This window comes from Camponotus vicinus, unplaced genomic scaffold (genome assembly GCF_025532165.1).
Source record: "Camponotus vicinus isolate PSW18456_S1 unplaced genomic scaffold, iyCamVici1.0 SCAF_3, whole genome shotgun sequence".
Classification (NCBI taxonomy): Eukaryota; Metazoa; Arthropoda; class Insecta; order Hymenoptera; family Formicidae; genus Camponotus; species Camponotus vicinus.
In genome coordinates, this window is record NW_028141967.1 from 10,587,925 (window position 1) to 10,598,812 (window position 10,888).

The following is a 10,888-nucleotide window of genomic DNA, read 5'->3' on the forward strand; positions in this document are numbered from 1 at the left end:
AAGCCCCACTTGCGACTTCCCAGTCCGACGGGCACGGGAGCGCACCAACAAATACGTGCCGGCTCACCACTTCGAATGAGGCGGAGGTTCCGCCTAAAGCACGACCGTCGACACGCTCCACCGACGCACCGACGCGCTTGCCACATAGGAGCCATTACCGACTCGTGACTATGCTGCGAGGATTATTTTTCGTCCCGTTTTGGCACGACTAGAGCGGCCAGACAGGACTGGACACGTTCGCTTCGCCTTTCGGTTACTGAGCGCCCTCACCACGACAAAGTGTGCCCATGAGGAGGGGTAGATAAGGACAGTGGGAATCTCGTTAATCCATTCATGCGCGTCACTAATTAGATGACGCGACATTTGGCTAAAAAAAATTTACCTTCTACCATTCTTTTATTATATTTATTGTACTAATGTACAATATAGTAATCTACATATATACAATATCTACATATACAGGGTGAGCCATTTTAATTAACGCACGCAATTATTTCGGAAACAAAGCATTTTAGAGAAAAATGTTTCAGACAAAAGTTTTATGGTTTCGAGGGGGCCATAAGTTGGTATCATTGGTTTAACACTGAAGAGTCATTTGAAGGTCACGTGAAGGTCACTTCAATTTTTTTAAATAGAACACCCTATATATTTTTACACATTCTTGTAGCTTATCTCGAGAGCTTTCCAAAACACTATAATTAAGTACCTTTTCGTTAAGTACTTTTTGAGTTATGAGGCTTGAAATAATTTCTTAATTTTACATAAATCGTAAAATATCTTGTAAAATATTCATTTTTCGATTATCTTACCTTAATAATTTTACGTACAAAATAATGAGAAGAATCAATTGGTGTAAAGAAAACACATAGTTGTTTTGAAGAAAAAATATGGAATTGTTAATTGCAAATTACATATTTTTTCTTCAAAACAACTATGTGTTTTCTTTACACCAATTGATTCCTCTCATTATTTTGTACGTAAAAGTATTAAGGTAAGATAATCGAAAAATGAATATTTTACAAGATATTTTACGGTTTATGTAAAATTAAGAAATTATTTCAAGCCTCATAACTCAAAAAGTACTTAACGAAAAGGTACTTAATTATAGTGTTTTGGAAAGCTCTCGAGATAAGCTACAAGAATGTGCAAAAATATGTAGGGTGTTCCATTTAAAAAAATTGAAGTGACCTTCACGTGACCTTCAAATGACTCTTCAAAGTCAAACCAATGGTACCATCTTATGGCCCCCTCGAAACCATAAAACTTTTGTCTGAAACATTTTTCTCTAAAATGCTTTGTTTCCGAAATAATTGCGTGCGTTAATTAAAATGGCTCACCCTGTGTATCATAATAATCTACATATATACATCTACATATATACAATATCTACATATATATCATAATAATCTACATATATACATGTAGTAATCTACATATATACAATTCATGCTCCTATAACCTAAGACGGGAGGGTACATTATGCCTGTGAGGCAGACAGTACCTAGGGGGGGGGGGGTTTCCGAGGACTTGGCCTATCCTGCGACGATGTTCTACTGATGTCGTGTGGTTGAACATTCAAAATGCCGCGATGTTTCCTATTAGGACCCTGGTTGGCACGATTTTTAAATCCTGAGTCTTGATGATGAATCCCAGGCTTCGAAGTTCTCCGGCTGAAGCCTTGCTCCAGACACCTCTCCACGACAGAGTGGCCGATGTTGTTACCACCTCTTGGACATTGTGTTTCCTCTGTATAGCCTCGATCACCGCCGTCTCTCTATATTACCGGGCTTTCCTATTGTGTGCGTCCGTTAGATTTGTTTACTCGCTCACCACCTGCGCATCCACCACGACCGCTGTTTTGCCAAGTACTGCCACTATATCTGGTTTCCTAAGACCCACCGTAGTTTTGTATTCTAGCTCGAGGAATACCTGGTTTCTGCTTCTTGGGATGTTACGAGCGATGTATGATACCACGGCGTTGTGCCTTCTTATGCGAACTCCGTGGGTCCTGTGGCAGTGTTGCAAGACGTGGTTAGCCGTTTGCTGAGCCAGGCACCCGCCACGATATTTGCGTTCTTGCGCCCTGCCTCCAGTTGTACGGGACTTTGTCGGTAATGCTCCGATCTTAGTTCTATGACAGCCGATGTAATCTTTGCCTGACAACATCTTGCTGCCATCTGTCACCCACTGATGTTGATGTGGTGTTTTTGCCGAATCTTTAAGCGCACCACCATCCACTGATTCGTACAGCTTTTCGGCTCATCGTTTCGCGATCATGTCAGGATTGCTGTATAGTCCCATGATCTGTGAGTCGTCTTCTGCACTTGTCCAGCTCTTCCTCAGCGAATTTTCTAAGTCCCTGATGGCCCAGGGCATCCTGTACAGCTAGGAGCACGTCTCTGTGCTGGGGCTGTCCATCTCATTGATGGAACTCCGATTCCTCCGTCTTTTACTGCTGCTGGAAGTACGCGTTTGGAGTGTCGTGTGGCAGAGCCAGCCATTTCCTGAGCGCGTTTCTTGTCAAGCGATCGACTTCCTTAAGGCTCCCATTGTAACTGCCCCCCAGCGCTAGCTGGTGATAGAGTCTTGGCACCACTATAGTCCTAAGCGCAAACACTCTGCTGTGACTTAAGTGGAGCTTTCGTGAGAGAGTTCAACATCGGCTCCAGACCGGTTAACATCGAGTTCTTCCTTCGGGTGTAAAGCTGACTCCTAAGTATCTTCACGTGCTCGATCTAGTGGGAAGTGGTTGATCGGCACACCTGAATGTGCTGCCGCCATCCACCGCCGTCTTCTTGATGTGGGGTGCAGGTTTGATGGCAATCATCATGCTCTTGGCAGGATTGATTTTCATCTCACATTCAGCCAAGTATCCTGCCACGGTGTCTATGAAGCTATGTAATCCTACTGGGGTGGCAGCGAAGAGCAACAGATCGTCCGCGAAGGCGGCCGCGTTGATAGATGTACTTTCCAATTGTGCACCTATTTCTGACGGCAGCCTCTTAAGCATTAGATGGGTAACCGCGTTGAAGATGATTGGTGACAACGGATCTCCTTGCCGAACTCCTCTTGTAGGGTATATGTATGGTGACGTTCAATCATCTCCTTCCAGCCTTGTTGTCGATCCCGCATATACAGCTTACAGATATTCTAACATTGCAGGTGGAACCCCTAGCTCGACAAGTGTGCTTTCTATAGCGGCGTGAGTGATAGAGTCGAACGCCTTGCTCACATCCAGCGACGCCAGTTACATTGACCGAAATTCCCTCCTATGGAGGCGGAGGAGAGTATCCAATAGGAAGGTATTATTCGCGCATCCATCAGTCAACCCGAACGCTTTCTGTCTCGAGTCTATGTCCAAGAAAGTCTCCATCCTTTTGGCTAACACTTTATGTAGGCCTCTTATTAGCACTGATGGAATGGTTATCGGCCTAAAGTCCCCAGATTCTCTTGCGTTTCTCTCCTTTGGTAGAAAGATCGTCCTTGATCTTAACAAGTCCTCGGGCAGTCTTCTGCACCACATCAGGACGTTATATATTTTCAACAGAACCTGTGATGGGATTGATCTGAAGAGGCGCGCCGAGACTCCATCTGGTCCTGCTGCTGATGTCTTGCTTATCTTGGACCATCTTAGATCTCCTTCTGTTATTGGGGCCCATAGTTTTTGTATTATTGGTGCACTTTCAGCTCGCGGTGTCACATCCGCCTGGGTGGTCATAATTGCTGTCCAGTAGGACTCCATTACCGCTCTAGTGGGTTGCGCGACGACACTAATTCCATCCAGAACTTTGGTGATTCATTGTCGTCGGTGTCTAGACCACAAGCTTTGAACTTCGCCGTATTCCTCTCGCTTCTCTCTTGTTCTTGAGCGGCTGGGTTCTTTGGTTTCGCTTAATCTTCCAGGAGGTGGCGGCGGAAAGACCTTGCGGATATAGAGAGCCATTCTTTGGAGTGTATGATCTTTTCCTTGAGTTCTTACTTCGAGTATTACATTCTGCAATTCTTCAGCTTGATATGCTTGGCCTCACATTCTTGGAAGTGACTCGAGATAATCTAGAAACATATCACCTAGATCCTCTGTTTCTCCCGCTGGTATGGCTTCCGGGGGATTTCTTAGTTCTTCGAGGAACGTTTCAACCATGTCCTTGTGAGCTTGTCCTTTCCGTCTTCCCTTGATGGCTTCCAGTGATCTGATGAATTTTGGATTCGAGTCGCGTATTAATTCGGCTTCTCTTCTCGCCAACATTGCACACTCTTCGGCTGACCATCTAACTTTATTCTTGGATGTCTGGAGTCGGGAATCGTACCAATCCTTGTGAGTCCTTTGTTCGTGCACTCCTCTTCCCCTGTTGGTCTGGAAGGTCCTCGTACATCCTAGGAATCCGCACGCGAAACCGGCGTCATCCCTTTGGTTCAGGGGGTTAGCTGGGGCGGAGGGGCCTACGGGCCCCCCGCAATCATCCGAGGAATGGTTTCTAGTATTTGAGCCAACTAATACGAGCCGAAGGGGCTGGCAACCCCAGGGGCCCGGTAATGCCGGAATCCTCTCTTCTCTGGTCTCCGTCTGAAGGAGGCAGAGGGCGAGTCCCCATTAGGAGGAGGAAATCGATCTGAAGGCGCAATCGGAAAAATTCCAGATTACGCCTCCCAGTAGAGCCAGTCACGTCGCATCGAAAACACCCGCAGTTCACCCAGAAAAAGCACGCACAGAAATCCTACTCCTGGACGGACTCGATCCCGGGATCCCCAGCACGTGAATTCGATGCTCTGCTTCTGACTCCATTGACTCGCCTTAAAAGAGTCATAGTTACTCCCGCCGTTTACCCGCGCTTGCTCGAATTTCTTCACGTTGACATTCAGAGCACTGGGCAGAAATCACATTGCGTCAACACCCGCGAGGGCCATCGCAATACTTTGTTTTAATTAGACAGTCGAATTCCCCTAGTCCGTGCAAGTTCTGAGCTGAGCGTTGAATGGCGGCCGAAGAGGACGACCACGACGGCTTGCGCCGCCACGGAAGCCTCGCAGCAAGGAAGATCCGCGGGAGGCCGAAGCACGGGACCGAGCTCGGATCCCGGGACCGGCGCGAGAACGCCGAGCGTTCACCTCACCCAGGCCCGGCACGTCAGCCAGACCCGCTTCCCGACCAAGCCCGACATGCCCCGCTCCTCAGAGCCAATCCTTATTCCGAAGTTACGGATCCAATTTGCGGACTTCCCTTACCTACGTTATTCTATCGACTAGAGGCTCTTTACCTTGGAGACCTGCTGCGGATATGGGTACGAACCGGCGGGACACCTCCACGTGGCCCTCTCCTGGATTTTCAAGGTCCGAGGGAAAGATCACTGCCGCAACTGCGGTGCTCTTCGCGTTCCAAACCCTATCTCCCTGCTAGATGTTTCCAGGGAATTCGAACGCTTAGACAGAAAAGAAAACTCTTCCTGGATCTCCCGACGGCGCACAGTGGTGCACTGTAGATCGAAATGCGGAAAAAACCTCACAATTTTGGAATTTGTCAATATTTTATTGACTCATTATTTTTTATATTTCTTCGTGCAATTCTAAGTTTATATGGAGAGTAATATTAAGATATATTTATCATAAAAATGAAATAAAAATGCTAATTATTAATCTTACTTATAATTGCCACAATCGTTACTAAAAAGAATTATTTTATAATTTATTATACTTAATAAGAGTTATTAACGTAAGATTTAATAATTATAAAAACAGTAAAATAATATATTAAAATATAATATTTTATATTATATATTATATAAAAAATATATATTAAACAATTATGTATTATACGTTATAATTACTAAAAATTTGCTACTACCACCAAGATCTGCACCGACGGCGGCTCCAGGCAGGCTCACGCCCAGATCCTTCTGCGCTCACCGTCGCGATCCTTCTACTCGTCAGGGCTTCATGACGACTCGAGAGAGACGATTGCCTCGCGAGAGAGCAGCAAACGCGGTCCGACGCGCGCAACGCTCCCGTCGCCACCCCACTTGCCTCTAACGGCAGAGTATAGGCTTCAGCGCCATCCATTTTCAGAGCTAGTTGCTTCGGCAGTTGAGTTGTTACATACTCCTTAGCGGATTCCGACTTCCATGACCACCGTCCTGCTGTCTTAAGCAACCAACGCCTTTCATGGTGTCCCATGAGTGTCGAGTTGGGCGCCTTAACTCTGCGTTCGGTTTATCCCACAGCGCCAGTTCTGCTTACCAAAAATGGCCCACTTGGCACTCTGATCCGAGATGCTCGTGGCTCCATAATTCAAGAAAGCTAGAGATCTCACCCATTTACAGTTTGAGAATAGGTTGAGGTTGTTTCGGCCCCAAGGCCTCTAATCATTCGCTTCACCAGATGAGACGCGCGCATTTCGTGCGGAACGGCCGAGTGCCAGCTATTCTGAGGGAAACTTCGGAGAGAACCAGCTACTAGATGGTTCGATTAGTCTTTCGCTCCTATACCCAGTCCGACGATCGATTTACACGTCAGAATCGTTACGGACTTCCATCAGGGTTTCCCCTGACTTCGTCCTGACCAGGCATAGTTCACCATCTTTCGGGTCCCAACGTGTACGCTTTGGGTGCACCTCTTCTCGCGTTGAGAATGAGACACCCCGGGAGAGGCCGCATCGCGATGCGGCCCATCCTCCCTCGGTCGAGTGGCCTTCACTTGGACACAGTACAATTGGACACGTTGCAATTGGACACAAAACTTTGCACACAGTTCAATTGGGCACCGTTCAGTTGCGCACCGTTTAATTTCACACCGTTCATTTGGACACAGAAATATACGCATTGTTTATTTGTACACCGTTCAGTTGCACATCGTTCATTTAAACACAGAAATATACGCACTGTTTATATGCACACCATTCAGTTGCACACCGTTCGTTTGCACACCGTTCAGTTGCGCACCGTTCGTTTGCACACCATTTATTTGCACACCGTTTAGTTGCGGACCGTTCGTTTGCACACCGTTCAGTTGCGCACCGTTCGTTTGCACACCGTTCAGTTGTACACCGCTCAGTTGCACACCGTTTGCTTGGATATGTTACAAAGGCGAATAGTTTACTTGAAAAAATATAATAAACTATCTTATTGTGCTTTATAATTGTAAATGTTTAAATGTTTGTAGCATGGGCGCAAATGGGGAGGGAGATATGAGGGGATTTTGTTGCATAATTTATTTTTTAGAATTTCATTGAATAAATCTTCGCCTTACTAAATACTTGATGAGTCTACATTATACTAAAAATGATAGATACTGAAAAGATTAGCGAGGCTTCTACGCAAGGGAGAGTGTATTATGAATCGCAAATGAAAGCGTCCTATCTTGCGTAAAAGTTTCGTTTCTAATCTTGTCGGTATTTTTAGTATATATATTTGCTTTTATAGTAGACTTTATGAAAGACGGGAGGAGGGACGGAGCACGCCCCTTCCCGCCTGCACCCACAAACATTTAAATATTTACAATTATAAAACACAATAAGATAGCTGATTATATTTTTTCAAGTAAACCGTTCGCCTCTATAACATATCCAAGTAAACGGTGTGCAAATGAACGGTGTGCAAACGAACGGTGTGCAAACGAACGGTGTGCAACTGAACGGTGTGCAAATAAACGGTGCGCATCTTTCTGTGTACAAATAAACGGTGTGCAACTGAACAGTGTGCAAATAAACAGTGCGTATATTTCTGTGTCCAAATGAACGGTGTGAAATTAAATGGTGCACAACTGAACGGTGCCCAATTGAACCGTGTCCAAAGTTTTGTGTCCAATTGTACTGTGTTCAAGTGCACCGCCTCCCCCTCGGTCGACGGCCAGGGCTGACCTTCACTTTCATTAACTTTAGGTCTAGCGAAAAGTCCCAATGACTCGCGTACATGTTAGACTCCTTGGTCCGTGTTTCAAGACGGGTCCTAAGAGTACCCAAAGCAGTAGCGTCGCCGACCGGTATCCGTTCCCCGTGAGAGAGACGTTCGCAGGCCTGTCGAAGGTGATCCGTACTTTAACCAACAGCGGGCCAGGACTGGGGCAAAGTCCGTAACCTTCGTAACCTCCGAGTACCGTGGCGCGCGCTTGCGACGGCCTCGACGCACCGTGTGTAGAAGTGCGGCCTGATACCTTGCGCGTACCGCCGAGCAGCCGGCCGGGCGACCGAAGGTTTGTCGCGTGCCGTTTTACCGGCGACCTAGACCCGTCGCACCCGGGCCGTAGACCGACACCCAGCAGGTCGCGACGTTCTCCTTGGGGAGAAGTGCACGACGACGACAGCCGGACATCGGCGCACGGTAACGTGCCCGCGCGCGAACCGTGAGGACTCCGCGGGACATCGCCCACCGACGCGAAGCCAGCGTCGATGACGACGAATCTCCCCGTTCGATCTTTTGGGTTACTTAGGTTTACCCCTGAACGTTTTCACGTACTCTTGAACTCTCTCTTCAAAGTTCTTTTCAACTTTCCCTCACGGTACTTGTTCGCTATCGGTCTCATGATCGTATTTAGCCTTAGATGGAGTTTACCACCCACTTAGAGCTGCACTCTCAAGCAATCCGACTCTAAGGAGAGATCCTCCCGAGACGCGCACCGGTCGCTACGGGCCTGGCACCCTCTACGGGTAAGTGGCCCCATTCAAGATGGACTTGGACGCGACGCGACGCCTCGGGATAAGCGGATCCTCCCAAACACCACATTTCCCTGCGGCGGAACCGCGGGATTCTGTGCTGGGCTATTTTCTGTTCGCTCGCCGCTACTGAGGAAATCCTAGTTAGTTTCTTTTCCTCCGCTTAATAATATGTTTAAATTCAGCGGGTAATCTCGCCTGCTCTGAGATCGTCAGAGTTTTGTAGAGAAACTCTACGAAGAGATATAGAGAGATAGAGGGAGTTATTACTAGTAGTATTATTATTATTACTATTATTAGCAGTAACGCACCGATATTGCACGGCACAATCTAGTTTTGGTTCGCGGGGACGCGAGAGAGATATTATATCGTTTTGCTTCTTCCTCCGCCCTCTTATTTCCACGATTATAATAACACGCGCGGCGTAATTATAACGCGCGTGTATATATAACTGGCGCGGTATGGAATCAATTCGACGAATACACGACGTTCCTCTCGTAAACTTTTCGCATATTCTCTCGTGTCGCCGTTGTATCTCCGCCGACAACACTATATTTTTCGACAGCCTCCGGGCGCCGCCTGCGCGCTTCGCTATCCTTTAAACGCTTTGCGTACACGCGCTTCTCTCCTCATTTATAACTCCTCTCGCTACACACACCTTCGGTGTCATTTCAGACGACGCCAAGAGGCCTCGTCGTCCCGTCGCCAATATACTGCACAGTGAGCCGGGAGACTCGAAGAAATGGCCAAAAGCTGACCTCAAAAATCAGACCAAACACTTTTTTTTCTTAATATAGACACCTTAAAGTACTTATTTTGAAAGTTTTATAACAATTGAATAGATGTCGTTTATGTGCAAACGTTTTGAATTTAATAATTTGGATGAAAACAACTATTTATTTAATCAATTAATTTTTTACGATATATATTTAACCAAATTTTAAAAATTTCTTTGTTCTATTATACTACTTAAACTTGTATTATTCATGAAAAAATGCCTGTACTTTAGAGAAAAGAGGAAATGGAATTCCAAAACACAAGAAGTTATATATTATAGGCTTTACGAACATTTTGCGCTTTTTCCGAACCGCGACAACTTGCGGCAATTCATCTTATCAGGAAAATCTAGGAATTATTAGATTCTTTAGATTGTCCGCTTGAAGAAAAGTCGGCCCAGTTTTGCCCGAATTCATATTCTTCGAAGAAATTCGTCACTGAACGGATCGCACGGCATCAATCATCACACGCTAGCGAACGAAGCGCAGCCAATGTTTATGTATGAGATAATAGTATACCCTAATAGTTACCACGTGAAGGTGTTAATGCAGCTGTAAGTATTGAGTAAAATCAATTTTTCTCGCACAAGTTCATCGTGTTTTTTTTGCGATTCTTTTTATGGTCTTATTCTTATCTTCTTTTCTGTTCTCTTTCAATAACAGTCTATAATTTCGAAACTATCATAGATAGCCGTTTGTAAAAATGTCGAAATTTACGAAACGAAAGATTTTAGATATAATTCAAAATAATAATAATCAAAGAGAATCTGGAGTATTATACATATTGTCAAAATTAAAATTTAATATAGGAGATGTAATGCCAGACGATCTGCAAAAGTTAAAAAAGTGTTAGCGCTCTTCAGTCAAAGCGTAATGAAAAATTCGTAGCTGCAAAGAGAATGATAAAAAGGTTTAATCTGCTGAATGAGGATTGGTTAAATTCTGAGTTCAAGATTTCTGATTTAAATACAATTAATGTAGAAAATCGCTCTTGTGAATTTCCCTTCAGATGTTATAGAGCTCTTTTCGATTCCTGATACAGACGCAACAGACAGCATTACGTCTGAAGATGAAGTTCAGGAAAATTTATCTGGTTTTTTAGAATTTATACCACATTTAGATGAGATAGAGTTATCAGGAGAAGGTAGTTCGTGATAGAAAAGGCCTAAGGAGAATATCTTACAAACTAACGGATTGATGCACGCAGACTTACTTGCTAAGGCTTAACGCTATAACGGCTTCGATTGCGCGGTCTCGATCGCGGTCTTACTGACTAAGGCGGAGCGCGGGTTACCGTACGCGTCGGAGGTCGGTGATGCCCTGGCAGCGGAGAGGTTGCGCCCGTCTCCGTCGATCGGAACGGTCAAGAGTGTCGAACGCCGGTGATAACCTGGCTACGGAGAGGTTGCGCCCGTCTCCGTCGACAGGAACGGTCGGGATTATCGGACGCCGGTGATAACCTGACTGCGGA

The 10,888-nt window shown here is 45.6% G+C and overlaps 2 pseudogenes; one reads left to right on the top strand and one right to left on the bottom strand.

Moving 5' to 3' along the window:
• The first annotated feature begins 4,821 nt into the window (after positions 1 to 4,821).
• LOC145969002 (uncharacterized) lies at positions 4,822 to 10,572 on the top strand (annotated as a pseudogene).
• On the bottom strand, positions 5,239 to 8,830 carry LOC145969500 (large subunit ribosomal RNA; annotated as a pseudogene).
• Positions 10,573 to 10,888: the final 316 nt, after the last annotated feature.